Below are 27,992 nucleotides of genomic sequence, written 5' to 3'. Positions count from 1 at the left end.
TTTTTCACCACTTAAAGGGAAAGCAAGAAAATTGCCAAACTACATCATGTGAGTGCCATAACAGAAGAATATGAAATGAAGTCCGTACATCCATTCAAAAGCCAAGAGGTGGATGTCCGGACAAAATATCGGAATTAACAAGTCAGCTCATCACAAGGTCTATCAGTTTTGGAGCGACAAACATGGCATTGGAGGTAGCTTGTATACTTCATAATAGTGAGATCACAGATGTCGATATTCAATGCACATTACACAAGTCTGGAATAGTGGCTCAAAAAAAGGTGAAGAAGCCTCAACTTCAATATTGTCATAAGAAGCATCAGTTTGAGTTTTCAAACAAGTACAAAAAGTGGACATTTAGGGTATGTGCACATGTTCAGGTTTTTTAAAAAACCACATTAGAAACTGCAGACATATGCATCCTATCATTTGGAATGCATTCTGCAATTTTTGTGCACATGATGCGTTTTTTTCCGCGAAAAAAAAAACGCATCACGGTAAAAAAAAGGCAGCATGTTCATTAATTTAGCATTTTTTTTTTCATGTTTTTCCCGCTATTCTATGCATTTGGAAAAAACGCAAGAAAAAACGCATCAAAAACGCATAAAAAACGCGGAAAAAAAAAACGCATGCGGATTTCTGGCAGAAATGTCAGGTTTTTGTCAGGAAAATTTCTGTCAGAAATCCTGACGTGTGCACATAGCCTTAACCCCTTTCTGACGTACTATCCCATCGAGGTGGGGTGGGCCCGTATGCCCACCAACGGGATAGTACCTTATACGTACGCCTATCGCAGCTGACATCCGGCACTATGTGCCAGGAGCGGTCACGGACCGCCCCTGGCACATTAACCCCTGGCACACCGCGATCAAATATGATCGCGGTGTGCCGGCGGTACAGGGAAGCATCACGCAGGGAGGGGCCTTCCTGCGGGCTTCCCTAACACCCCCGCAGCAATGCGATGTGATCGCGTTGCTGCGAGGGTCTTTTACCTCCCTCCCTGCAGCAGGCCCGGATCCAAAATGGCCGCGGCATCCGGGTCCTGCAGGGAGGGAGGTGGCTTACAAAGTGCCTGCTCAGAGCAGGCGCTTGGTAAGCCTGCAGTGCTCTAACTCAGATCGCTGATCTGACAGAGTGCTGTGCAATCTGTCAGATCAACGATCTGTGATGTCCCCCCCTGGGACAAAGTAAAAAAGGAAAAAAAAATTTTTTCCAAATGTGTAAAAAATAAATAAATAAATAAATAAAAATTCCTAAATAATGAGAAAAAAAATATTATTCCCATAAATACATTTCTTTATCTAAATAAAAAAAAAAAAAAAAACAAGAAAAGTACACATATTTAGTATAGCCGCGTCCGTAACGACCCGACCTATAAAACTGGCCCACTAGTTAACCCCTTCAGTAAACACCGTAAGAAAAAAAAAAAACGAGGCAAAAAACAACGCTTTATTATCATACCGCCGAATAAAAAGTGGAATAACACGCGATCAAAAAGATAGATATAAATAACCATGGTACCGCTGAAAAAATCATCTTGTCCCACAAAAAACGAGCCACCATACAGCATCATCAGCAAAAAAATAAAAAACTTATAGTCCTGAGAATAAAGCGATGCAAAAATAATTTTTTCTATAAAATAGTTTTTATCGTATAAAAGCGCCAAAACATAAAAAAATTATATAAATGAGGTATCGCTGTAATCGTACTGACCTGAAGAATAAAAATGCTTTATCCATTTTACCAAACGCGGAACGGTATAAACGCCTCCCCCAAAAGAAATTCATGAATAGCTGGTTTTTGGTCATTCTGCCTCACAAAAATCAGAATAAAAAGCGATCAAAAAAGTCACATGCCCGAAAATATTACCAAGAAAAACGTCAACTCGTCCCGCAAAAAACAAGACCTCACATGACTCTGTGGACCAAAATATGGAAAAATTATAGCTCTCAAAATGTGGTAACGCAAAAATATTTTTTGCAATAAAAAGCGTCTTTCAGTGTGTGACGGCTAGCAATAATAAAAATCCGCTAAAAAACCCGCTATAAAAGTAAATCAAACCCCTCTTCATCACCCCCTTAGGGAAAAAATAAAAAATGTATTTATTTCCATTTTCTCATTAGGGTTAGGGTTAGGGCTAGGGTTAGGGTTGGGGCGAGCGTTAAGGCTACAGTTAGGGTTGGGGCTAAAGTTAGGGTTAGGGTTGGGGCTAAAGTTAGGGTTTAGATTACATTTACGGTTGGGAATAGGGTTGGGATTAGGGTTAGGGGTGTGTCAGGGTTAGAGGTGTCGTTAGGGTTACTGTTGGGATTAGGGTTGTGTTTGGATTAGGGTTTCAGTTATAATTGGGGGTTTCCACTGTTTAGGCACATCAGGGGCTCTCCAAACACGACATGGCGTCCGGTCTCAATTCCAGCCAATTCTGCGTTGAAAAAGTAAAACAGTGCTCCTTCCCTTCCGAGCTCTCCCGTGTGCCCAAACAGGGGTTTACCCCAACATATGGGGTATCAGCGTACTCAGGACAAATAGGACAACAACTTTTGGGGTCCAATTTCTCCTGTTACCCTTGGGAAAATACAAAACTGGGGGCTAAAAAATAATTTTTGTGGGAAAAAAATTTTGTTTTATTTTTACGGCTCTGCATTATAAACTTCTGTGAAGCCCTTGGTGGGCAAAGCGCTCACCACACATCTAGATAAGTTCCTTAGGGGGTCTACTTTCCAAAATGGTGTCACTTGTGGGGGGTTTCAATGTTTAGGCACATCAGTGGCTCTCCAAATGCAACATGGCATCCCTTCTCAATTCCTGTCAATTTTGCATTGAAAAGTCAAACGGCGCTCCGTCTCTTCCGAGCTCTCCCATGCGCCCAAACAGTGGTTTACCCCCACATATGGGGTATCAGCTTACTCAGGACAAATTGTACAACAACTTTTGGGGTCCAATTTCTTCTCTTACTCTTGGGAAAATAAAAAATTGGGGGCGAAAAGATAATTTTTGTGAAAAAATAGGATTTTTTATTTTTACGGTTCTGCATTATAAACTTCTGTAAAGCACTTGGTGGGTCAAAGTGCTCACCACACCTCTAGATAAGTTCCTTAGGGGGTCTACTTTCCAAAATGTTGTCACTTGTGGATTTCAATGTTTAGGCACATCAGGGGCTCTCCAAACGCAACATGGTGTCCCATCTCGATTCCAGTCAATTTTGCATTGAAAAGTCAAATGGCGCTCCTTCGCTTCCGAGCTCTGTCATGCGCCCAAACAGTAGTTTACCCCCACATATGGGGTATCGGTGTACTCAGGACAAATTGTGCAACAACTTTTGGGGTCCATTTTCTCCTGTTACCCTTGGTAAAATAAAACAAATTGGAGCTGAAGTAAATTTTTTGTGAAAAAGTTACCGTAAATGTTCATTTTTATTTAAACATTCCAAAAATTCCTGTGAAGCACCAGAAGGGTTAATAAACTTCTTGAATATGGTTTTGAGAACCTTGAGGGGTGCAGTTTTTAGAATGGTGTCACACTTGGGTATTTTCTATCAGTGTTGGGCAGAGGTGAAGAAAAAACTGTATACATATCCAAGTGAGCTGAGCAGTATGCAACAACGTTGGGAACGTGTAGAAGAGACCCGAGATGAAATTTCAGAAGACACATGTTTGAATCTGACTGAGAGCATGTCCAGATGGATTCAGGCAGTGTTGAAAGCCAAACATGGATTTACAAATCACTAACAAAATAATACAAAATAAAATTTTGATCTTTAGAAGCAAAACAGTAACAATGCAGTGAAAAAAAAAGAAGAAAAAAAAAAAACCAAGAATCAGCATAACTAATTATATGTTAAATAACTGAAAGTCAAATTTAAGTATGAGATATCCAAGATGATTGTCTACAAAATGATGGCAGTTTCAAGTTCAAAGCAATAGTGGATGGTGATATATGGAGCCTGAAAGTCAAGAGTTCATAACATTGTTACCCTTTTGCTGTTCACTGTATATTTCTGTTAAAGGGACAAGATTGCCTTGCGCAGGCGTGTACTACGGTGACAGAGAATGAACTTCAATCCAATATTGCAGCCACTCGAAAACCCCGCCCCTATGGCTGAAGATTGTTTCCCCCAAATTCAGGTGACAGAGTCCCTTTAAGTACAAAAATAGCCCTTCTGATGGCTAATGATAATAAATAGTAATACTGCTGTTAGTAGCACTTAAGGAGTGATTGTGCTGAAGGTATTGTGTAGGACTAGGACAGGATAGGGCAGAGGCGTAGCTAGGGTTTTGGTCCAGGGGGGGCGAAGCTTCTGAGTGGGCCCCTAACCAGGTAACCTTGATTACAACTCGATGACGCCCCCTGATAGTGGAGAACCTCAGCAGATGACCGCGCTGTTACTGAAGATAATCTCTATATAACGACCAACATGGATATTACCGCCATATGGACAGTGGTAGATACCAGCCCTACAGAACATATAAGAGATCACAGCACAGTTACAGATCATGTCTTACCGCTGACGTTCTTTATGATGGAATCGTCAATTTTCCCGTCTTTTCCATCTGACCCAGACTGACATGACAACTTCCAGCTACAACTTGTCTGCAGAGAAAACAACAAAGACCCATTTCACGTCTCACATTCCAGCCATCACCATCTATTCCCAACCTGCACAAACCCCTCATCCTGCTGATACCCCAATACTGAGCCGCTGCTGCCGTATGTGTCTCCCTACTACTTCCCCTGATACCCCAATACTGAGCCGCTGCTGCCGTATGTGTCCCTATTACTCCACCTGATACCGCAATACTGAGCCGCTGCTGCTGTATGTGTCCCTATTACTGCACCTGATACCCCAATACTGAGCTGCTGCTGCCATATGTGTCCCTAATACTCCACCTGATACCCCAATATTGAGCCGCTGCTGCTGTATGTGTCCCTATTACTGCACCTGATACCCCAATACTGAGCCGCTGCTGCCGTATGTGTCCCTATTACTGCACCTGATACCCCAATACTGAGCCGCTGCTGCCGTATGTGACCCTATTACTCCACCTGATACCCCAATACTGAGCCTCTGCTGCCGTATGTGACCCTATTACTGCACCTGATACCCCAATACTGAGCCGCTGCTGCCGTATGTGTCCCTATTACTGCACCTGATATCCCAATACTGAGCCGCTGCTGCCGTATGTGACCCTATTACTGCACCTGATACAATACTGAGCATCTGCTGCCGTATGTGTCCCTATTACTGCACCTGATACCACAATACTGATCCACTGCTGCCATATGTGTCCCTATTACTGCCCCTGATACCCCAATACTGAGCCGCTGCTGCCGTATGTGTCCTTATTACTGCACCTACTCTGTGGTTCTCTGTACCCTCTAAATTCTAAAGCACCCCTCTATAATATAGTAATGCCGGGTGCAAGTGCTCTAGAAAACAGAGCCCACATTTTGCCCCCTAGAAAGTAATAATGCCCTCTGTGTGCCCCTTTGATAGTCACAGTAACCTGAGTTCCCCTATTACAATAAGTGCCCACTTTAAATTTAATAATGTCCCGAGTCTCCCCCCGTACAGCTCCCCTATGCACAGTATAATGCCCCCTAACTGTATAGCACCACCCACACAGTATACTGACCCCTTAGTAGCCTTCAAACTGTTTGATGGCTCCAACACTCTAATCCCCACTGTATGATTGCCCCATAGATAACCGCCATATAGTAAAATGTGCCAGATAGTCCTCAATATAGCACAAGGCAGCACCCCTATAGGCAGACCCTGTAGTTTAAAGCACCCCCCATAGGCAAACCCTGTAGTATAAGGCAGCACCACCCCATAGGCAGAACCTGTAGAATAAGGCAGCAGTCCCCCCCTATAAGCAGATCCTGTATATAAGGCAGCACTCCCCCTCCTATAGGCAGATCCTGTATATGAGGCAGCACTCCCCCCCTATAGGCAGATCCTGTATATAAGGCAGCACTTCCCCCCTATAGGCAGATACTGTATATAAGGCAGCACTCCCCCCTATAGGCAGATACTGTATAGAAGGCAGCACTCCCTCCCCTATAGGCAGATACTATATATGAGGCAGCACTCCCCCCTATAGCCAGATACTGTATATGAGGCAGCACTCCCTCCCCTATAGGAAGATACTATATATAAGGCAGCACTCCCCCCCTATAGGCAGATACTGTATATGAGGCAGCACTCCCCCCCATAGGCAGATACTGTATATAAGGCAGCACTCCCCCCCATAGGCAGATACTGTATATAAGGCAGCACTCCCCCCCTATAGGCAGATACTGTATATGAGGCAGCACTCCCCCCCTATAGGCAGATACTGTATATAAGGCAGCACTCCCCCCCCATAGGCAGATACTGTATATAAGGCAGCACTCCCCCCCATAGGCAGATACTGTATATAAGGCAGCACTCCCCCCCCATAGGCAGAAACTGTATATAAGGCAGCACTCCCCCCCATAGGCAGATACTGTATATGAGGCAGCACTCCCCCCCTATAGGCAGATACTGTATATAAGGCAGCACTCCCCCCCATAGGCAGATACTGTATATAAGGCAGCACTCCCCCCCATAGGCAGAAACTGTATATAAGGCAGCACTCCCCCCCATAGGCAGATACTGTATATAAGGCAGCACTCCCCCCATAGGCAGATACTGTATATAAGGCAGCACTCCCCCCCCCAATAGGCAGATACTGTATATGAGGCAGCACCCCCCCAATAGGCAGATCCTGTATAGAGGCAGCACTCCCCCCTATAGGCAGATCCTATATATGAGGCAGCACTCCCCCCCCCCTATTGGCAGATCCTGTATAGAGGCAGCACTCCCCCCTATAGGCAGATCCTATATATGAGGCAGCACTCCCCCCCCCTATAGGCAGATCCTGTATATGAGGCAGCACTCCCCCCTATAGGCAGATCCTGTATATGAGGTAACACTCCCCCCCTATAGGCAGATACTGTAGAATAAGGCAGCCCACATAAAAACACAGCAAATACTCACCTCTCTTCCTCCTTGTTCCAGCGGTGCTTCCTGCTCCTGCTCATCTGACAGCGGGCGCTGGACGGTGACGTCATCGCGACCGCTGTCAGACGGTGTGGGGGATGATGGGAGGAGCGCAGCACAGCGCTCCTTCCCTCATCACTGCGGTGAGCTGTATCGGCTAGATGCTGATACAGCTCACCATGCGATGACAGGCGGGGAGCCCACTGCTGGCACTGGGCCCCCCCGCCTGCCCAGGGGCCCCATAGTGGCAGGGCAGGGAGATCGATTCTATCTGCTCTGCCGCAGAATGTAACTGTATCAGCGCGCTGCGCGCAGCAATGCAGTTACAGTAGCGTAGCTCCCGGTGGGCCCCCTCAGAGCGCGGGGCCCGGGGCGATGGCCCCTCTCTGCCCCCTTGGTAGCTACGCTACTGGGATAGGGTGAATTGTACATCCTTTATGCTGCAGTCTGAAACTCAAACCAAAACCCCTTCTCAGGGCAAATAATGTTCTTTTTTAATTTAACTCTGCAAGTTGTTCTGATCAGGAAAATATTAGACACCATTTTTACTGCTGCAGCTGTGCGTCAAAAGCATACAGTCAGACTTAGTTGGATACCGACAGCATTGCTATATTCATGCTGCAGTCTTATACTGTAAATCCATCCGAAGTGGGCAAATTTTCTGCCATTGAAATAGTGCCTTTTTTGAGCAGTGACATTTTATACGGCATTTATCAAGCTACAGTTGGGCCTCAAAACCCCATCCCCCCAAAAAAATAGTTGCTATATTTATACTGCAGTCTCATACGTCCATCTGAATTGGGCAAAATTTCCTGACATTGTTGTATCGTAAAAATTTTTGAGCAGTGAAATTTTATACGGTATTTATTATGCTACAGTTCTGCCTCAACCCACCCCCAAAATAAATTGTTTGTTAAAAAAAAAATCACATTTCTATATTTATAAAATATTAACCACTGGGGCCCGGACAGGGCCTTGTGGTACCCCACTTGAAACACTTCCATTTGGATGTGCAACCATTTATTACCACTCTGAGTACGATCACTGAGTCAGTTATGAATCCACCTAAATGTAGCCTTGTCAATCCTACACTTGGTAAATTTTTCAAAAAGGATAGTATGAGATACGGAAGGTATGTATATTGTTGGTTTATTATTTTTTATTTGTTACAGAGCGAGGGTCTTCAGGTGGATTGAGAGAACAATAAAATATTAAAACAACCTGTGTGTTTATTTCATTAAAATAATTTTTAATAATGTGTGTTTTTTTTAACCCTTTCATAAAATTGGATTAATAATGGATAGGTGTCATAATTGACGTCTCTCCGTTATTAATCTGGCCTAATGTCACCTTACAATAGCAAGGTGACATTAACCCTTCATTACCCCATATCCCATCGCTACACGGGAATGGAAAGAGAGTGGTCAAGTGCCAGAATAGGCGCATCTTCCAGATGTGCCTTTTCTGGGGTGGCTGGGGGCAGATGTTTTTAGCCAGGGGGGGCCAATAACCGTGGACCCTCTCCAGGCTATTAATATCTGCCCTCAGTCACTGACTTTACTACTCTGGCGGAGAAAATTTCGCGGGAGCCCACGCCAATTTTTTCCACCATTTAACCCTTTAATTTAATAGCTAGAGAGCCCAAATTTTGCACATACACACTACTAACATTAGTAGTGTGGAATATGCAAAAAAATGGGGATATGAGATGGTTTACTGTATGTAACCATGTCTCATCATGTCGGGTTTGGAAAGGAGATAACAAAAGCCGGCAATTGAATTACCGGCTGTAAAGCTATCTAGCGCTGTATTAAATATTAATATATATACATATATGTGTCTCAATGACATATATATATATATATATATATATATATATATATACCTATTCTATGTGTACACATTTATTCTACCTATTCTATTGTAAGCTGTCAGTGTGATTTTACTGTACACCGCGCTAAATTGCTGGCTTTTCTCTCTAACACCGCTGCGTATTTCTCGCAAGTCACACTGCTGGTCCGTGTGTAATCCGTATTTTTCTGGCCCCCATAGACTTTTATTGGCGGATTTTTTGCGCAATACGGTGACAAACGCAGCATGCTGCGATTTTGTATGGCCGTAGAAGACCGTATAATACGGATCAGTAAAATACGGCTGATAGGAGCAGGGGCATAGTGAAGCATTGTACCGTATGCAATCCGTATTTTCAGCACCTCTCTTACGTCCGTAAAACTCGCTAGTGTGAGGCCGGCCTTACTCTGTTCAGCATTGTCCTTCTTTTCAGAAGTGCACAAAACTGTGGTTGACAGCACTTTTAAACTTGCTTAAAAAGACAGACACCGCCGGATCACAGGTCCTATGGCACCACAGTGCCTCCATCTGCCTAATTATAGGGAATCTATCACCGGGGGATCTGTCTGAATCACGTATGTCAGAGATTTACCCGAATGTGAACGCTCAGTGCAGAGCGCAGGATAAATGTGAAACAAACCTTACTGCAATCTTTGTGTGGCAGAATGAAAAAATTAACAGCAGGTGAACAATTGGTTTGCTTTATTTTTTACACTGTTCCTCGTGCAGTATAAGTGATTAGGCGACTTTATTCCTCTGGTCGGTGCGATTACAGCGATACCAGATTTTTATCGGGTTTCTATGTTTGACTGCTGTCACACACTAAAAGACCCTTTTTATTGCAAAAACTTGCATCCACATATTTAAACAGCTGCAATTTTTCCATATTTCTCGGGACAGAGTCATGTGATAACTTGATTTTGTGGGACGAGTTGACGTTTTTATTTCTACCATTTTTGGGCATATGACTTTTTTTAATCACTTTCTATTCAGATATTTGGGAGGAGAATGAAAAAAAAACAGCAATTCAGGAAGTTTTTTTTTCCAATGCCGTTCTGCATGTGGTAATTGTTAAGGCACCTTTATTCTTCAGGTCAGTTTTGGCGCTTTTACACAATAAAAAATATTTTATAGAAAAAATTGTTTTGTATCGCTTTATTCTGAGAGCTATAACTTTTTTATTTTTCTGCTGACGGAAGTGTATGGCGGCTTGTTTTTTTGTGGGAAAAGATGACGTTTTTGGCAGTATCTTTTATTTACATTCGTCTTTTTGATCGCATTTTATTACACTTTTTGTTCAGTGGTATGATGATAAAGCATTGCTTTTTGCCTTTTTTATGGTGTTCACAGAAGGGGTTAACTAGAGGGACAGTTTTATAGGATGGATCATTCAGGACGCCGCGACACCAAATGTGTGGGTTTTTTTTTTTTTTTAAACACATAGGTATTTATTGGATTAATATTTCTTTTATCTTGGGGTTTTTTTTTTTTTTAGATTTTTACACTTTTTACTAGATTTTTTTTTTTATATTGTCCCAGGATGTGACACCACTGCAGTGACAGATTGCTGGTCTAATGATCTGCAATGTTTCTGCACTGCAGATCATCAGGTCAGCATCTGACAGGCAAGGAAGGAGGCGTGTCATTCAGACATATTATTATTTATAGAGCACCATTGATTCCATGGTGCTGTACATGAGAGGGGGACATATCTGCTGATCACACTATGTAACAAATTTTTATAAATTTTTTGTTCCTGGGTAAAAAGTGTGTTTTCCTTACCTGTTATGCCTAAAACAAATAGAAAATATTTGTTGGTCCACAAAAAGTTTGCTTCTGTGACCAGGCAGGACAATGAAGACTACTCAGTATTGAATATGAATGGAGAATTTTCCCGAAAACAGACAAATTTCAAAATGTCATTGTCCCATAGCTTCCAACCGTCCCTCATTGTGCGGGACTGTCCCGGTTTTGATGCTTTGCCCCGCTGTCCTGCACGGGACACTCTGCTTCCCGCAGACAACAGGAGAAGCTGCCGTCACACGCCCCCTTGTGTTAGGCCACACCCCTTCCCCTTCCGTATGTTCCTGAGTCTTCCAGTGTGCGTCACTGTGCGGTACAGTTCAGAGAGGGAGAGAGGGGACACTTCTTTGAGGTATACGTAACAGCCAAACACAGCCTGGGTGCCGGCGGCAATGTAAGCAGCAGACCAGAGGACTGGAGCTAAAGCCTGGCTAGTAATCATGCGTGGAATGAGTGGGGCTGAGCAGGGTGGGATGGACACACTCACAGCCTCCTGTTTGCCTCGGCTGCTCAGTGCTCACTGCTGTGTGATTGCAGAGCGACAGATGCAGATCAGTGAGTAGTCGATGTCACAGATGACTCACTCCAGTGCATTGTGGAGGAGGAGCAGCTGCAGCTCCCTGGGAGAGGGTGAGGATGCTAATCAATGTGGCAGGTTTTTTTTCCCCACGCATAAAAGGGCTAAGCTTGGCTAGGTTCACATTGCGTTAGTGGGTGTCCGGTGACGGAATCCGTTTCATAGCGCCACTAACGCTATGTAACGGATCCGTTAGCGCACCCATTGACCACAATTATGTAGCGCATCGCTAACGCATGCCATTATTGGCATGCGTTAGTGATGTGCCGTTATTTTGTGACGGACTCTCGAACGCTGTCTGCAGCGTTTTTGGGTCCGTTCCCGCTAGTGCAGATCGGGCATCTGCGCTAGCGCGATCGCTGAACGCGATCCCTTTTCTGCAACTGCGTTAACGCAGTCCGTTAGCGTATGCACTAAACGGACTGCACTAACGCAATGTGAACCTAGCAGCCCCTGTGACAGTCAATGTATCATCATGTGCTTATAATGAGACAGCAAATCATGGCACAATTGCTCTACACAAAAATTACAAGCAGCTCTGCTCAGTACACACACACGCGGCTGAGGCTCCGCTCGGTAGACTTCATACAGACACACACACGCGGCTCCACTCGGTGCACCTCGTAAACACACGCGACTCCGCTTGGTGCACCTCGTACACACACGCGGCTCTGCTTGGTGCACCTCGTACACACGCGGCTCTGCTTGGTACACCTTGTACACAAACACACACACACGCGGCTCCGCTCGATTCACCTCGTACACACACGCGGCTCCGCTCAGTACACCTCGTATACACACATGCGGCTCCGCTCGGTACACCTCATACACACGTGGCTCCGCTCGGTACACCTTGTACGCGCGCGCGGCTGCGCTCGGTACACCTCGTACGCACACACGCGGCTCGGCTCAGTACACCACGTACACACACGCGGCTCCGCTGTATAGATCAGCTGACGTGCTCGGTTCAGTGCTATTACGGCATAGGTAATAAAGGAGTTAAAGAACAGCACCAGAATGGGGGGGCATATACCAAGATAAGGGATATATATTACGAGGATGGGGGATATATATACCAAGATGAGGCCCAGTATAAGGAACATATACCAGTGTGTGTATATAGACTAGCTATTGAACCCGTTCTACGCCTGGGTGGCGAGCATTTATATTGGCATATGGTCTCCATCCTGGTATGTGCTGCTTCCATCCTGCGTCCCAATCCTGTCATGTGCTCCCATCCTGCACCCCCATTCTGTCACGTGCTGCTCCCATCCTGCGCCCCCATCCTATCATGTGCTGCTCCTATCCTGCGCCCCCATTGTCATGTGCTGCTCCCATCCTGCGCCCCCATTCTGTCATGCGCTGCTCCCATCCTGCGCCCATATCCTATCATGCGCTGCTCCCATCCTGCGCCCCTATTCTGTCATGCTCTGCTCCCATCCTGCTCCCCCATTGTCATGTGCTGCTCCCATCCTGCACCCCCATTCTGTCATGCGCTGCTCCCATCCTGCTCCCATCCTGCGCCCCCATTCTGTCATGCGCTGCTCCCATCCTGCTCCCCCATCCTGTCATGCGCTGCTCCCATCCTGCGCCCCAATCCTGTCATGCGCTGCTCCCATCCTGCGCCCCCATCCTGTCATGTGCTGCTCCCATCCTGCACCCCCATTGTGTCATGCGCTGCTCCCATCCTGCTCCCCCATTGTCATGTGCTGCTCCCATCCTGCGCCCCCATTCTGTCATGCGCTGCTCCCATCCTGCTCCCCCATCCTGTCATGCGCTGCTCCCATCCTGCGCCCCCATCCTGTCATGCGCTGCTCCCATCCTGCGCCCCCATCCTGTCATGCGCTGCTCCCATCCTGCGCCCCCATTCTGTCATGCGCTGCTCCCATCCTGTGCCCCCATTGTCATGCGCTGCTCCCATCCATATGCTGCTCCATAAAGGTTGATTGCCCCCATAAGATGCTCCATAGCATAATATGCCCCGTATGCTGCTGCGATTAAAAAAAAATGGCTCAGGCCCACGGCACTTGCGATATTCACCTGTCCCCGTTCCACCGCTGTGCGCCAGTCTGTCTTCAGGGTCTCTGGCTGTGACTGTTCAGTCAGATGGCGCGCACTAAGCACGTCATCGCGCCCTCTGACCTGAACGTCACAGCCAGAGGACGCAGAAGACAGAGCCCAGTGGTGGAACGGGGGCAGGGGAATATCGCATACTCACCCTCCTGGCACATCCGTGCTTCTCCGTCAGAGATACTTACACATACCTCGATCTCCTGGGCCACAATTCTCATCCCCGGATGCGTAACTCTGTGGAGTCCAGACTGCGCAGGCGCTTGCTCAGTTTATAAAGGCTTCGGACAGAGTGATACTCCCAGTGTTATATTATAGATAGATATGATGCGGGGGGCCCGGTTCAAATCTTGCACCACAACCCATCACACTCTATTTATGCCACTGTTCTTGGTTGCTCTATGTGACTGTAGACATTTGAATCATCACAGCGTTCACATCGCACGCTGTGAGGATTCTCCAGACACGGCAGCGGGCGGTTATATGACTTTGAGTATGTGTCTTGCATACTCCTTTAAACATTATGACTAGACATGACCAATCTGTTAATAATCTTGCATTGATATAGTCCGCACCCATCTAGTCAGTACCTGACTGCATGTATGTAAATCACATACTTGTGGACACATGACTGTCTGCTGCCGGCACTGGAGAATCCTCCCAACATGCAGTGCAGTGGTTGTCAGGAGTAGTGATGAGCGAATATACTAGTTGCTTGGGTTTTCCAGAGCATGTTTGGGTGATCTCCGAGTATTTATGACTGCTCCGAGATTTAGTTTTTCTTGCCGCAGCTGAATGATTTACATCTGTTAGCCAGCTCGATTACATGTGGGGATTCCCTAGCAACCAGGCAACCCCACATGTACTAATGCTGGCTAACAGATGAAAATCATTCAGCTGCGGCAATGAAAACTAAATCTCCGAGCACTAAAAAATACTCGGAGGTCACCCGAGCGTGCTGGGGAAATCTCGAGTACCGAGTATATTCGCTCATCACTAATCAGGATTCAAAAGTCTGACAAAAGTAGTTCCCCTTGTAAAATAAAAATACTCCAAAATACTCCTCTCTCTTAGTGATGCAGGCACCTGGTCTCCCAAGGCTCACGTGACGTTATGCCACGTGAGCACTGCAGCCAATTAGCAGCTGCTATTAGGGTTCACTCTCACCGACTAAAGGTACTGTCACACTAGACGATATCGCTAGCGATCCGTGACGTTGCAGCATCCTGGCTAGCGATATCGTTCAGTTTGACACACAGCAGCGATCAGGATCCTGCTGTGATGTCGTTGGTCGCTGCAGAAAGTCCAGCACTTTATTTCGTCGCTGGACTTCCTGCTGACATCGTCTGTGTGACAGCTCTCCAGCGACGCTGCAGTGATCCGGATCGTTGTCGGTATCGCTGCAGCGTCGCTTAGTGTGACGGTACCTTAAGAGGAGCCGGCTGCTATGTCGGTTACGTCAATATTATTGTGTTTGTATTGGTGATTTGCTTGCTGATTTTTATTATAGATTTGCTTGCTCATCATTTCAGCTTCAGAAATCCATGTTTCTATTCAGTGACCGTAAGCAGATGAAGACATGCGAGCTGGATCTTCTGTATACCTAAGGCTTGGTTCACATTGCGTTATGGCTCTACGTTTAATGAACTACGTTACACCGCGGCATAACGCTCCAATGTGTGAGGTCAGGAGGTGTTTGCAGTGTGGATGTAGCAGAGCCGTGTGCGTACAAGGTGTATGGAGCGGAGGCGTGCGCGTACGAGGTGTACGGAGCGGAGGCGTGCGCGTACGAGGTGTACGGAGCGGAGGCGTGCGTGTACGAGGTGTACGGAGCGGAGGCGTGCGCGTACGAGGTGTACGGAGCGGAGGCGTGCGCGTACGAGGTGTACGGAGCGGAGGCGTGCGCGTACGAGGTGTACGGAGCGGAGGCGTGCGTGTACGAGGTGTACGGAGCGGAGGCGTGCGCGTACGAGGTGTACGGAGCGGAGGCGTGCGCGTACGAGGTGTACGGAGCGGAGGCGTGCGCGTACGAGGTGTACGGAGCGGAGGCGTGCGCGTACGAGGTGTACGGAGCGGAGGCGTGCGCGTACGAGGTGTGCGGAGCGGAGGCGTGTGCGTACGAGGTGTACGGAGCGGAGGCGTGCGCGTACGAGGTGTACGGAGCGGAGGCGTGCGCGTACGAGGTGTACGGAGCGGAGCCGTGTGTGTACAAGGTGTACGGGGAGGAGCCGTGATAGAGAAGGCAATGATGGGGGTGGGGGTAACTATGTGTGCCCATTATACTGTACCCAGCATCGTGTGGGGCCATTATACTGTACAAAGCATCATGTGGGGCCATTATACAGTAATATTTTTTTGTTTATAATTATTGTTTACGAAACATTGAGATCAGAAGAGCTAAATGGGTGTGGTTGGGGCATGACTAGTTGTGAAATGGGTGTGGTCAGAGGTGTGGCTTAAAACTTGCAGCGGCGCTTTCCCTTCCTCAAAAGTTGGGAGGTATGAATGTCCTGATCACAGAAGCAAACGTTTTTGTGGAACAACAACTATTTTCTATTTGTTTTAGGCATAACAGGTTAGGAAAAAACACTTTGGACCCACAAACAAAAAATATATAAAAATTTGCTATAGTGTAATTTCCTTTTTTTGACAATATATACACAACATTTTTCTGCCCTGTGGTCATAAAATCAAAGTTTGTGCTGAATGAAGTCATTTTTCCATAGTCTTTAAACATAATCAGTTGGAAGCCAGGAACAAAAATTGTGTTACATAGTGTCACTAATGGACCTAAAATCACATACAGATAAAAGTTTGACATCAAATGAAAATACAGGCTATATAGAAGTTTTTCATCACTAAACTATATATTCCAATAGACATAGCAAACCCCGCTTTATAATATGGTGCATTCAGATTGCACTGCATTTTATTGGCGATAGGTTCTCTTTAAAGGCTGTAGAAATGATATCAGCTATAAATCTTTTTAAAATCGGTCAATTCGTTGTTTTTTTAATGTCATCTTTTTGGGGCGCTCTCTGTTGGTGAGATTTGGTGAAAGACTTGGAGCTCTAGAGAGCCATTGTGAACAAATCTCTTCTTTAACCAGCTTGGGAACATTGATAGACAGTTTCTCTATATTTTCCACACTGACTTTCTAAAACGTCACATATAGTCCATCGTGGTTTGCCTTTGAGACCACAAGTATTGTGCATTTAGTGCCGATTGACTCTGTATTTTTCTTGGCAATGTTAACAGTGGCTATCGGTCTTCCCACATTAAAATTGTGTTTCAAGGCTGCCAGTTTTGTATACGCCTCCATGGAATCGATATCGAAGTGCATGCGCTTTGAGTGATATTTTAATGCAAGGCCATGGAAGTTTTCAAGAGATCCAGTGTGGCAGCCATGAACTAAACTAGCCAAGTCATTCACTCCTTTTGGGATTGAGACAATCTTCTTAATATTTGAAAACGCTAGAGTTTCCTTTTTGATCCACAAGATTTTTCCATCTTCATTGTCTTCCATCCACTGGACCATGACTGGATTTGGTGGTACAGGCTGCCTTCTCATTGGTGTTGGTTTGCTACATGTTTCAAGCATGACAACCAATTCTCCTGCAGTAATTTCACATTATTGTCACAAGTTTTGATGGATCACCAGATGTGTAGAGCAATTTTATTAATCCAGGGTGTTATCTCCTTGCAGAATTTCAAATGACTCGCTTGTTTTAGTTTTCTCTTTATGGACTTAGCATACTGCCAAATTTCAAATTGGTGGTTGATGTTACAATTGTCTTTTCACATTTTCTTGGGTATGCCCACATGCCAATCTGACGCAAATATCTTTATTTGAATGCCAAAATGAATTAGTCGATCCATGCAAATACTGAAACCATGTTTTTCCATAGTAATTGATGATGGATATTGGGTGTGTTGGACTACCTCAAAGTCAATGATTTTGTCTGTAACTGTGTCCATGATAGCGTACACACAGTATTTGACATGGTGATCATTGCCGTAACTGGAAATTATGATTTTCTTTCCCCTGATTTTATGTGTCACGTTTTACTGTCCTACCTTCCATGCCATATCGATTGCAGGGATCAAAAACTTATTTTGATACTTGTACTATGATTTTTTTTCTCAAAATGTTCAATAGTTCATCAAGATGTTACCAGCTGTATACCTATCAATTTTAGGTTGTGATTCAAAAATAACTTTCAGATACCTCCCATGCAACAACTATCTAAAATCTTACTGAAAGATTGAACTAAGTGGTTGCATCCCGATTCTTCCTAACATTTCACTTTTTGTATTAGCTGAACACAACCAGCTTCCTTTCACTGACTGATTTAGAGATGGTGCACAGTCAGCATCAGAGATTGGTATTTGCTGTTCAACATTTAGGGTACCGTCACACACTGCCATTTCGATCGCTACGACGGTACGATTCGTGACGTTCCAGCGATATCGTTACGATATCGCTGTGTCTGACACGCAGCAGGGATCCTGCTGAGAATCGTACGTCGTAGCAGATCGTTTAGAACTTTCTTTTGTCGCTGGATCTCCCGCTGGCATCGCTAGATCGGTGTGTGTGACACCGATCTAGCGATGCGATCTAGCGATGCGTTCGCTTGTAACCAGGGTAAACATCGGGTTACTAAGCGCAGGGCCACGCTTAGTAACCCGATGTTTACCCTGGTTACAAGCGTAAAACTAAAAAAAAACAAACAGTACATACTTACATTCTGGTGTCCGTCAGGTCCCTTGCCGTCTGCTTCCCGCACTCAGTGACTGCCGGCCGTAAAGTGAAAGCAGAGCACAGCGGTGACGTCACCGCTGTGCTGTGCTTTCACTTTCACTTTACGGCCGACAGTCAGTGAGTGCGGGAAGCAGACGGCAAGGGACCAGATGGACACCGGAATGTAAGTATGTGCTGTTTGTTTTTTTTTACGCTGGTAACCAGGGTAAACATCGGGTTACTAAGCGCGGTCCTGCGCTTAGTAACCCGATGTTTACCCTGGTTACCCGGGGACCTCGGCATCGTTGGTCGCTGGAGAGCTGTCTGTGTGACAGCTCCCCAGCGACCACACTACGATTTACCTACGATCACTGCCAGGTCATATCGCTGGTCGTAATCGTAGGTAAATCGTATAGTGTGACGGTACCCTTACAGAGGCCAAACCAAAGAGATCTGATTCATTTGCCCTTGACAGTTCAAGAACAGAATCCGAAACTTTATCCTTGTTAATATTTTCTTTGATTTCTTCTGATAGTTCCTGAGAAAGAGACTTCAAGTTGGGTAGACTATATGGTAACGGTGATATAGGCGTTATCCTCCTGAAAAAAATCACTTTCAAGTCCCAGAAACTTTTTAGTTTTTGACGTTGTCAAATTCGGTCTTTTTTCCGGTGGTAAATTTAAATGCTTGCTTCATCTGAGGTTGAAACACACTGTAGTTGATTACGCTTGCCAGTTGTGGCCAGACCACAGATTCCTTTTTCACCCACATCTGATCCGCTGCCTCCAATTTGGTTGTACCAAATGGATGAATTTTCCATTGTAAAATCAGTCTGGATTCCAACACTACAATATTTTGTCCCTGAGGTTTTGGAATCTTCAGGATTTTCACTCTTGGTTAAAGTATCAGTTGAAACTGTTCCTTGAAGTTCCGACGGTTGAAGACACTTTTTCCTTTGGCAGCGCTTGTCTCTTATCAAACTTTCTTGAATGACACATTCTCCATCTTGTAAAGAAGGGAATATGGATGGTATGGCATCTGGTCGCAATGATCTTCCGCCAACATTCTGAATATAGCTATCTGATGCGAAGTGACATGAACACAAGCGATATTTGTCGTTTTTGTTACCATCAAAAATTTTTTGAGCTAATGCATCAATATTGGAGAATTGTTGACACATCTGTAGAAGCCATTGCTTAATCCTGGAGACATCTTTTGGAAAGGGGTGTAGAATTACATCAGAGCTCTGGCCATGTCTGCCAGTGCCATTCAAGCAGTCATTTACTATGCAATTTGGCATTATATATAAAATAGGTTTCCTAGAAATGAAAAAAAAAACAATAAGGCACATATTTGAATATAATTTTTTGTTTATAAAAAGGTTTTTTTTTTTAAAAAAAAAAAAAGAATAAACACTTTAAGGCCAAAAGTTTGGTAACATTTGTTTTAACCCCTTTACCCCCAAGGGTGGTTTGCACGTTAATGACCAGGCCAATTTTTACAATTCTGACCACTGTCCCTTTATGAGGTTATAACTCGAACGCTTCAACGGATCCCAGTGATTCTGACACTGTTTTCTCGGGACATATTGTACTTCAAGATATTGGTAAAAATTATTTGATAGTACCTGCGTTTGTTTGTGAAAAAAACGGAAATTTGGCGAAAATTATGAAAATTTCGCAATTTTCCAACTTTGAATTTTTATGCAATTAAATCACAGAGATATGTCACACAAAATACTTAATAAGTAACATTTCCCACATGTTTACTTTACATCAGCACAATTTTGGAACCAAAATTTTTTTTTGTTAGGGAGTTATAAGGGTTAAAAGTTGACCAGCAATTTCTCATTTTTACAACACCATTTTGTTTTAGGGACCACATCTCATTTGAAGTCATTTTGAGGGGTCTATATGATAGAAAATACCCAAGTGTGACACCATTCTAAAAACTGCACCCCTCAAGGTGCTCAAAACCATATTCAAGAAGTTTATTAACCCTTCTGGTGCTTCACAGGAATTTTTGGAATGTTTAAATGAAAATGAACATTTAACTTTTTTTCACAAAAAATTTACTTCAGCTCCAATTTGTTTTATTTTACCAAGGGTAACAGGAGAAAATGGGCGCATGACAGAGCTCGGAAGGGAAGGAGCGCCGTTTGACTTTTCAATGCAAAATTGACAGGAATTGAGATGGGACACCATGTTGCGTTTGGAGAGCCACTGATGTGCCTAAACATTGAAACCCCCCACAAGTGACACCATTTTGGAAAGCAGACCCCCTAAGGAATTTATCTAGATGTGTTTTGAGCGCTTTGACCCACCAAAGGCTTCACAGAAGTTTATAATGCAGAGCCGTAAAAATAAAACAAACATTTTTTCCCACAAAAATTATTTTTTAGCCCCCAGTTTTGTATTTTCCCGAGGGTAACAGGAGAAATTGGACCCCAAAATTTGTTGTACAATTTGTCCTGAGTGCCCTGATACCCCATATGTGGGGGGGAACCACTGTTTGGGCGCATGGGAGGGCTCGGAAGGGAAGGAGCTCCATTTGGGATGCAGACTTAGATGGAATGGTCTGGAGGTGTCACATTGCGTTTGCAGAGCCCCTAATGTACCTAAACAGTAGAAACCCCCCACAAGTGACACCATTTTGGAAACTAGACCCCCTAAGGAACTCATCTAGATGTGTTGTGAGAGCTTTGAACCCCCAAGTGTTTCACTACAGTTTATAACGCAGAGCCGTGAAAATAAAAAATCCTTTTTTTCCCACAAAAATTATTTTTTAGCCCCCAGTTTTGTATTTTCCCAAGGGTAACAGGAGAAATTGGACCCCAACAGTTGTTGTCCTATTTGTCCTGAGTACGCTGATACCCCATATGTTGGGGTAAACCCCTGTTTGGGCACACGGGAGAGCTCGGAAGGGAAGGAGCACTGTTTTACTTTTTCATCGCAGAATTGGCTGGAATTGAGATCGGACGCCATGTCGCGTTTGGAGAGCCCCTGATGTGCCTAAACAGTGGAAAGCCCCCAATTATAACTGAAACCCTAATCCAAACACACCCCTAACCCTAATCCCAACTGCAAATGTAATCTAAACCCTAACTTTAGCCCCAACCCTACCTGTGGCCCCAACCCTAACCCTAACCCTAATGGGAAAATGGAAATAAATAAATTTTTTTAATTTTTCCCTAACTAAGGGGGTGATGAAGGGGGGTTTGATTTACTTTTATAGCGGGTTTTTTAGCGGATTTTTATGATTGGCAGCTGTCACACACTGAAAGACGCTTTTTATTGCAAAAAATATTTTTTGCGTTACCACATTTTGAGAGCTATAATTTTTCCATATTTTGGTCCACAGAGTCATGTGAGGTCTTGTTTTTTGCGGGACGAGTTGACGTTTTTATTGGTAACATTTTCGGGCACATGACATTTTTTGATCGCTTTTTAATACGATTTTTGTGAGGCAGAATGACCAAAAACCAGCTATTCATGAATTTCTTTTGGGGGAGGCGTTTATACCGTTCCGCGTTTGGTAAAATTGATAAAGCAGTTTTATTCTTCGGGTCAATACGATTACCTCATTTATATCATTTTTTTTATGTTTTGGCGCTTTTATACGATATAAACTATTTTATAGAAAAAATAATTATTTTTGCATCACTTTATTCTCAGGACTATAACTTTTTTATTTTTTCGCTGATGATGCTGTATGGCGGCTCGTTTTTTGCGGGACAAGATGACATTTTCAGCGGTATCATGGTTATTTATATCTGTCTTTTTGATCGCGTGTTATTCCACTTTTTGTTCGGCGGTATGATAATAAAGCGTTGTTTTTTGCCTCGTTTTTTTTTTTTTTCTTACGGTGTTTACTGAAGGGGTTAACTAGTGGGCCAGTTTTATAGGTGGGGTCGTTACAGATGCTGCGATACTAAATATGTGTACCTTTGTTTTTTTTTTATTATTTAGATAAAGAAATGTATTTATGGGAATAATATATATATTTTTTTTTCATTATTTAGGAATATTTTTTTTTTTTTTTTTACACATTTGGAAAAATTTTTTTTTAACTTTTTTACTTTGTCCCAGGGGGTGACATCACAGATCAATGATCTGACAGTTTGCACAGCACTCTGTCAGATCACCGATCTGACATGCAGCACTGCAGGCTTCACAGTGCCTGCTCTGAGCAGGCTCTGTGAAGCCACATCCCCCTCCCTGCAGGACCCGAATGCCGCGGCCATCTTGGATCCGGGGCCTGCAGCGAGGAAGGAGGTAGGAGACCCTCGCAGCAACGTGATCACATCGCGTTGCTGCGGGGGGCTCAGGGAAGCCCGCAGGGAGCCCCCTCCCTGCGCGATGCTTCCCTATACCGCCGGCTCATCGCGAACATGTTTGATCGCGGTGTGCCGGGGGTTAATGTGTCATAAAGAATTGTCATAAAGCCAAATTGAATATAATTCCACACCAAACATAAAAAAGGGGGTGGACAAAAGTATTGGCACTGTTCGAAAAATCATGTGATGCTTCTCTAATTTGTGTAATTAACAGCACCTGTAACTTACCTGTGGCACCTAACAGGTGTTGGCAATAACTAAATCACACTTGCAGCCAGTTGACATGGATTAAAGTTGACTCAACCTCTGTCCTGTGTCCTTGTGTGTACCACATTGAGCATGGAGAAAAGAAAGAAGACCAAAGAACTGTCTAAGGACTTGAGAAACCAAATTGTGAGGAAGCATGAGCAATCTCAAGGCTACAAGTTTACAAGCCTAAAACGTTTTGGAAGAATGTTCTCTGGTCAGATGAGACAAAAGTAGAGCTTTTTGGGCAAAGGCATCAACATAGAGTTTACAGGAGAAAAAAAAGAGGCATTCAAAGAAAAGAACACGGTCCCTACAGTCAAACATGTCTGAGGTTCCCTGATGTTTTGGGGTTTCTTTGCTGCCTCTGGCACTGGACTGCTTGACCGTGTGCATGGCATTATGAAGTCTGAAGACTACCAACAAATGTTGCAGCATAATGTAGGGCTCAGTGTGAGAAAGCTGGGTCTCCCTCAGAGGTCATGGGTCTTCCAGCAGGACAATGACTCAAAACACACTTCAAAAAGCACTAGAAAATGGTTTGAGAGAAAGCACTGGAGACTTCTAAGGTGGCCAGCAATGAGTCCAGACCTGAATCCCATAGAACACCAGTGGAGAGATCTAAAAATGGCAGTTTGGAGAAGGCACCCTTCAAATATCAGGGACCTGGAGCAGTTTGCCAAAGAAGAATGGTCTAAAATTCCAGCAGAGCATTGTAAGAAACTCATTGATGGTTATTTTGGCTAAAGGTTGTGCAACCAAGTATTAGGCTGAGGGTGCCAATATTTTGTCTGGCCCATTTTTGGAGTTTTGTGTGAAATGATCAATGTTTTGCTTTTTGCTTCATTCTCTTTTGTGTTTTTTCATTTAAGAAAAATTAAATGAAGATAATACCAAAGAATTTGTGATTGCAATCATTTTTAGGAAGTAACTGAGTATTATCAGACAGAATTGCAGGGGCGGTAATACTTTTGGCCATGACTGTATATGTACATTATATATATATATATATATATATATATATATATATATATATATATATATATATATATATACATACACATACACACTAGATTGTGGCCCGATTTGTTATGAAAGGCAATTCAGTACTACAATGGACATAGCGGTCAGAGCACATACAGTGATCTGACAATAACCCAGAATCATAGAACGAGCTCTGAGACGTGGGAACTCTGCAGACCGCAATCCCTAATCCTCTCCAAACAACACTAGAGGCAGCCGTGGATTGCGCCTAACTCTGCCTATGCAACTCGGCACAGCCTGAGAAACTAACTAGCCTGAAGATAGAAAATAAGCCTACCTTGCCTCAGAGAAATACCCCAAAGGAAAAGGCAGCCCCCCACATATAATGACTGTGAGTTAAGATGAAAAGACAAACGTAGAGATGAAATAGATTCAGCAAAGTGAGGCCCGACTTTCTTAACAGATCGAGGATAGAAAAGGTAACTTTGCGGTCTACACAAAACCCTAAAGAACACCACGCAAAGGGGGCAAAAAGACCCTCCGTACCGAACTAACGGCACGGAGGTACACCCTTTGCGTCCCAAAGCTTCCAGCAACAAATTAGACAAGCTGGACAGAAAAAAATAGCAAACAATAGCAAAGAAGAACTTAGCTGTTCAGAGCAGCAGGCCACAGGAATGATCCAGGGAAAAGCAAGTCCAACACTGGAACATTGACAGGAAGCATGGATCAAAGCATTAGGTGGAGTTAAGTAGAGAAGCACCTAACTACCTCACCAGATCACCTGAGGGAGGAAACTCAGAAGCCGCAGTACCACTTCCCTCCACCAACAGAAGCTCACAGAGAGAATCAGCCGAAGTACCACTTGTGACCACAGGAAGGAGCTCTGCCACAGAATTCACAACAGTACCCCCCCCCCCTTGAGGAGGGGTCACCGAACCCTCACCAGAGCCCCCAGGCCGACCAGGATGAGCCACATGAAAGGCACGAACAAGATCGGGAGCATGGACATCAGAGGCAAAAACCCAGGAATTATCTTCCTGAGCATAACCCTTCCATTTAACCAGATACTGGAGTTTCCGTCTAGAAACACGAGAATCCAATATCTTCTCCACAATATACTCCAATTCCCCCTCCACCAAAACCGGGGCAGGAGGATCAACAGATGGAACCATAGGTGTCACGTATCTCCACAACAATGACCTATGGAATACGTTATGTATGGAAAAAGAATCTGGAAGGGTCAGACGAAAAGACACAGGATTAAGAACTTCAGAAATCCTATACGGACCAATGAAACGAGGTTTAAACTTAGGAGAGGAAACCTTCATAGGAATATGACGAGAAGATAACCAAACCAGATCCCCAACACGAAGTCGGGGACCCACACGGCGTCTGCGATTAGCGAAACGTTGAGCCTTCTCCTGGGACAAGGTCAAATTGTCCACTACATGAGTCCAAATCTGCTGCAACCTGTCCACCACAGTATCCACACCAGGACAGTCCGAAGACTCAACCTGTCCTGAAGAGAAACGAGGATGGAACCCAGAATTGCAGAAAAATGGCGAAACCAAGGTAGCCGAGCTGGCCCGATTATTAAGGGCGAACTCAGCCAAAGGCAAAAAGGACACCCAGTCATCCTGATCGGCAGAAACAAAGCATCTCAGATATGTTTCCAAGGTCTGATTGGTTCGTTCGTATCCCAGAATAGAAGAAAGACAGCGCCACAACGGTCAGTGATGAAGACCTTACGTGTTTAATCTGCCTCCTGCGGCGACGTTTCGGTACAATAACCTTTATTGTACCGAAACGTCGCCGCAGGAGGCAGATTAAACACGTAAGGTCTTCATCACGGACCGTTGTGGCGCTGTCTTTCTTCTATTCTGGGATATGGACTTGCAGCCGGGCTGGACCCCTTGGCATTGACTTGCGCCAATATGCGAATGGAAGCTGTATGGACATAGGGTGCGGTTTTTCTCTTTTTGGATTTCTGCATACTGATTGGTTCATTCGGTCTGGCCATTAGTCTGAGGATGGAAAGCCGAGGAAAAAGACAAGTCAATGCCCATCCTACCACAAAAGGCTCGCCAAAACCTTGAAACAAACTGGGAACCTCTGTCAGAAACGATATTCTCTGGAATGCCATGTAAACGAACCACATGCTGGAAGAACAATGGCACCAAATCAGAGGAGGAAGGCAATTTAGACAAGGGTACCAGATGGACCATCTTAGAAAAGCGATCACAGACCACCCAAATGACTGACATCTTTTGAGAAACGGGAAGATCAGAAATAAAATCCATAGAGATATGTGTCCAAGGCCTCTTCGGGACCGGCAAGGGCAAAAGCAACCCACTGGCACGAGAACAGCAGGGCTTAGCCCGAGCACAAATCCCACAGGACTGCACAAAAACACGCACATCCCGCGACAGAGACGGCCACCAAAAGGATCTAGCCACCAACTCTCTGGTACCAAAGATTCCAGGATGACCAGCCAACACCGAACAATGAACCTCAGAGATAACTTTATTGGTCCACCTATCAGGGACAAACAGTCTCTCCGCTGGACAACGATCAGGTTTATTAGCCTGAAATTTTTGCAGCACCCGCCGCAAATCAGGGGAGATGGCAGACACAATTACTCCTTCCTTGAGGATACCCGCCGGCTCAGACAAACCCGGAGAGTCGGGCACAAAACTCCTAGACAGAGCATCCGCCTTCACATTTTTAGAGCCCGGAAGGTACGAAATCACAAAGTCAAAACGGGCAAAAAACAGCGACCAACGAGCCTGTCTAGGATTCAACCGCTTAGCAGACTCAAGATAAGTCAAGTTCTTATGATCAGTCAATACCACCACGCGATGCTTAGCTCCTTCAAGCCAATGACGCCACTCCTCGAATGCCCACTTCATGGCCAGCAACTCTCGGTTGCCCACATCATAATTTCGCTCAGCAGGCGAAAACTTCCTGGAAAAAAAAGCGCATGGTTTCATCACTGAGCAATCAGAACCTCTCTGCGACAAAACAGCCCCTGCTCCAATCTCAGAAGCATCAACCTCGACCTGGAACGGAAGAGAAACATCTGGTTGACACAACACAGGGGCAGAAGAAAAACGACGCTTCAAGTCTTGAAAAGCTTCCACAGCAGCAGACCAATTGACCAAATCAGCACCCTTCTTGGTCAAATCGGTCAATGGTTTGGCAATACTAGAAAAATTGCAGATGAAGCGACGATAAAAATTAGCAAAGCCCAGGAACTTTTGCAGACTTTTCAGAGATGTCGGCTGAGTCCAATCATGGATGGCTTGGACCTTAACAGGATCCATCTCGATAGTAGAAGGGGAAAAGATGAACCCCAAAAATGAAACCTTCTGCACACCAAAGAGACACTTTGATCCCTTCACAAACAAAGAATTAGCACGCAGGACCTGAAAAACTGTTCTGACCTGCTTCACATGAGACTCCCAATCATCCGAGAAGATCAAAATGTCATCCAAGTACACAATCAGGAATTTATCCAGGTACTCTCGGAAGATGTCATGCATAAAGGACTGAAACACTGATGGAGCATTGGCAAGTCCGAATGGCATCACTAGATACTCAAAATGACCCTCGGGCGTATTAAATGCAGTTTTCCATTCATCTCCTCGCCTGATTCGCACCAGATTATACGCACCACAAAGATCTATCTTGGTGAACCAACTAGCCCCCTTAATCCGAGCAAACAAATCAGATAACAATGGCAAGGGGTACTGAAATTTAACCGTGATCTTATTTAGAAGGCGGTAATCTATACAAAGTCTCAGCGAACCATCCTTCTTGGCTACAAAAAAGAACCCTGCTCCTAATGGTGACGATGACGGGCGAATATGCCCCTTCTCCAGGGATTCCTTCACATAACTGCGCATAGCGGCGTGCTCAGGCACGGATAAATTAAACAGTCGACCTTTTGGGAATTTACTACCAGGAATCAAATTGATAGCACAATCACAATCCCTATGCGGAGGTAGGGCATCGGACTTGGGCTCATCAAATACATCCCGGTAATCAGACAAGAACTCTGGAACCTCAGAAGGGGTGGATGACGAAATTGACAGAAATGGAACATCACCATGTACCCCCTGACAACCCCAGCTGGACACCGACATAGATTTCCAATCTAATACTGGATTATGGGCTTGTAGCCATGGCAACCCCAACACGACCACATCATGCAGAATATGCAACACCAGAAAGCGAATAACCTCCTGATGTGCAGGAGCCATGCACATGGTCAGCTGGGTCCAGTATTGAGGCTTATTCTTGGCCAAAGGCGTGGCATCAATTCCTCTCAATGGAATAGGACACTGCAAGGGCTCTAAGA

General features: G+C 44.8%; 1 long non-coding RNA gene across 1 annotated transcript in view; it reads right to left on the bottom strand.

Moving 5' to 3' along the window:
* Positions 1-15,933: 15,933 nt before the first annotated feature.
* The window catches only part of LOC138642492 (uncharacterized), a 38,364-nt gene continuing 26,305 nt past the window's right edge, over positions 15,934-27,992 (bottom strand). Inside the window, exon 2 of the long non-coding RNA XR_011314049.1 lies at positions 15,934-19,382. This is a non-coding gene — a long non-coding RNA (uncharacterized lncRNA). The remainder of the gene's footprint in view (positions 19,383-27,992) is intronic.

This window comes from Ranitomeya imitator, chromosome 1 (genome assembly GCF_032444005.1).
Source record: "Ranitomeya imitator isolate aRanImi1 chromosome 1, aRanImi1.pri, whole genome shotgun sequence".
NCBI lineage: Eukaryota > Metazoa > Chordata > Amphibia > Anura > Dendrobatidae > Ranitomeya > Ranitomeya imitator.
The sequence above is the reverse complement of the archived record's forward strand: the minus strand, read 5'-3'. Positions and strand labels throughout refer to the sequence as shown.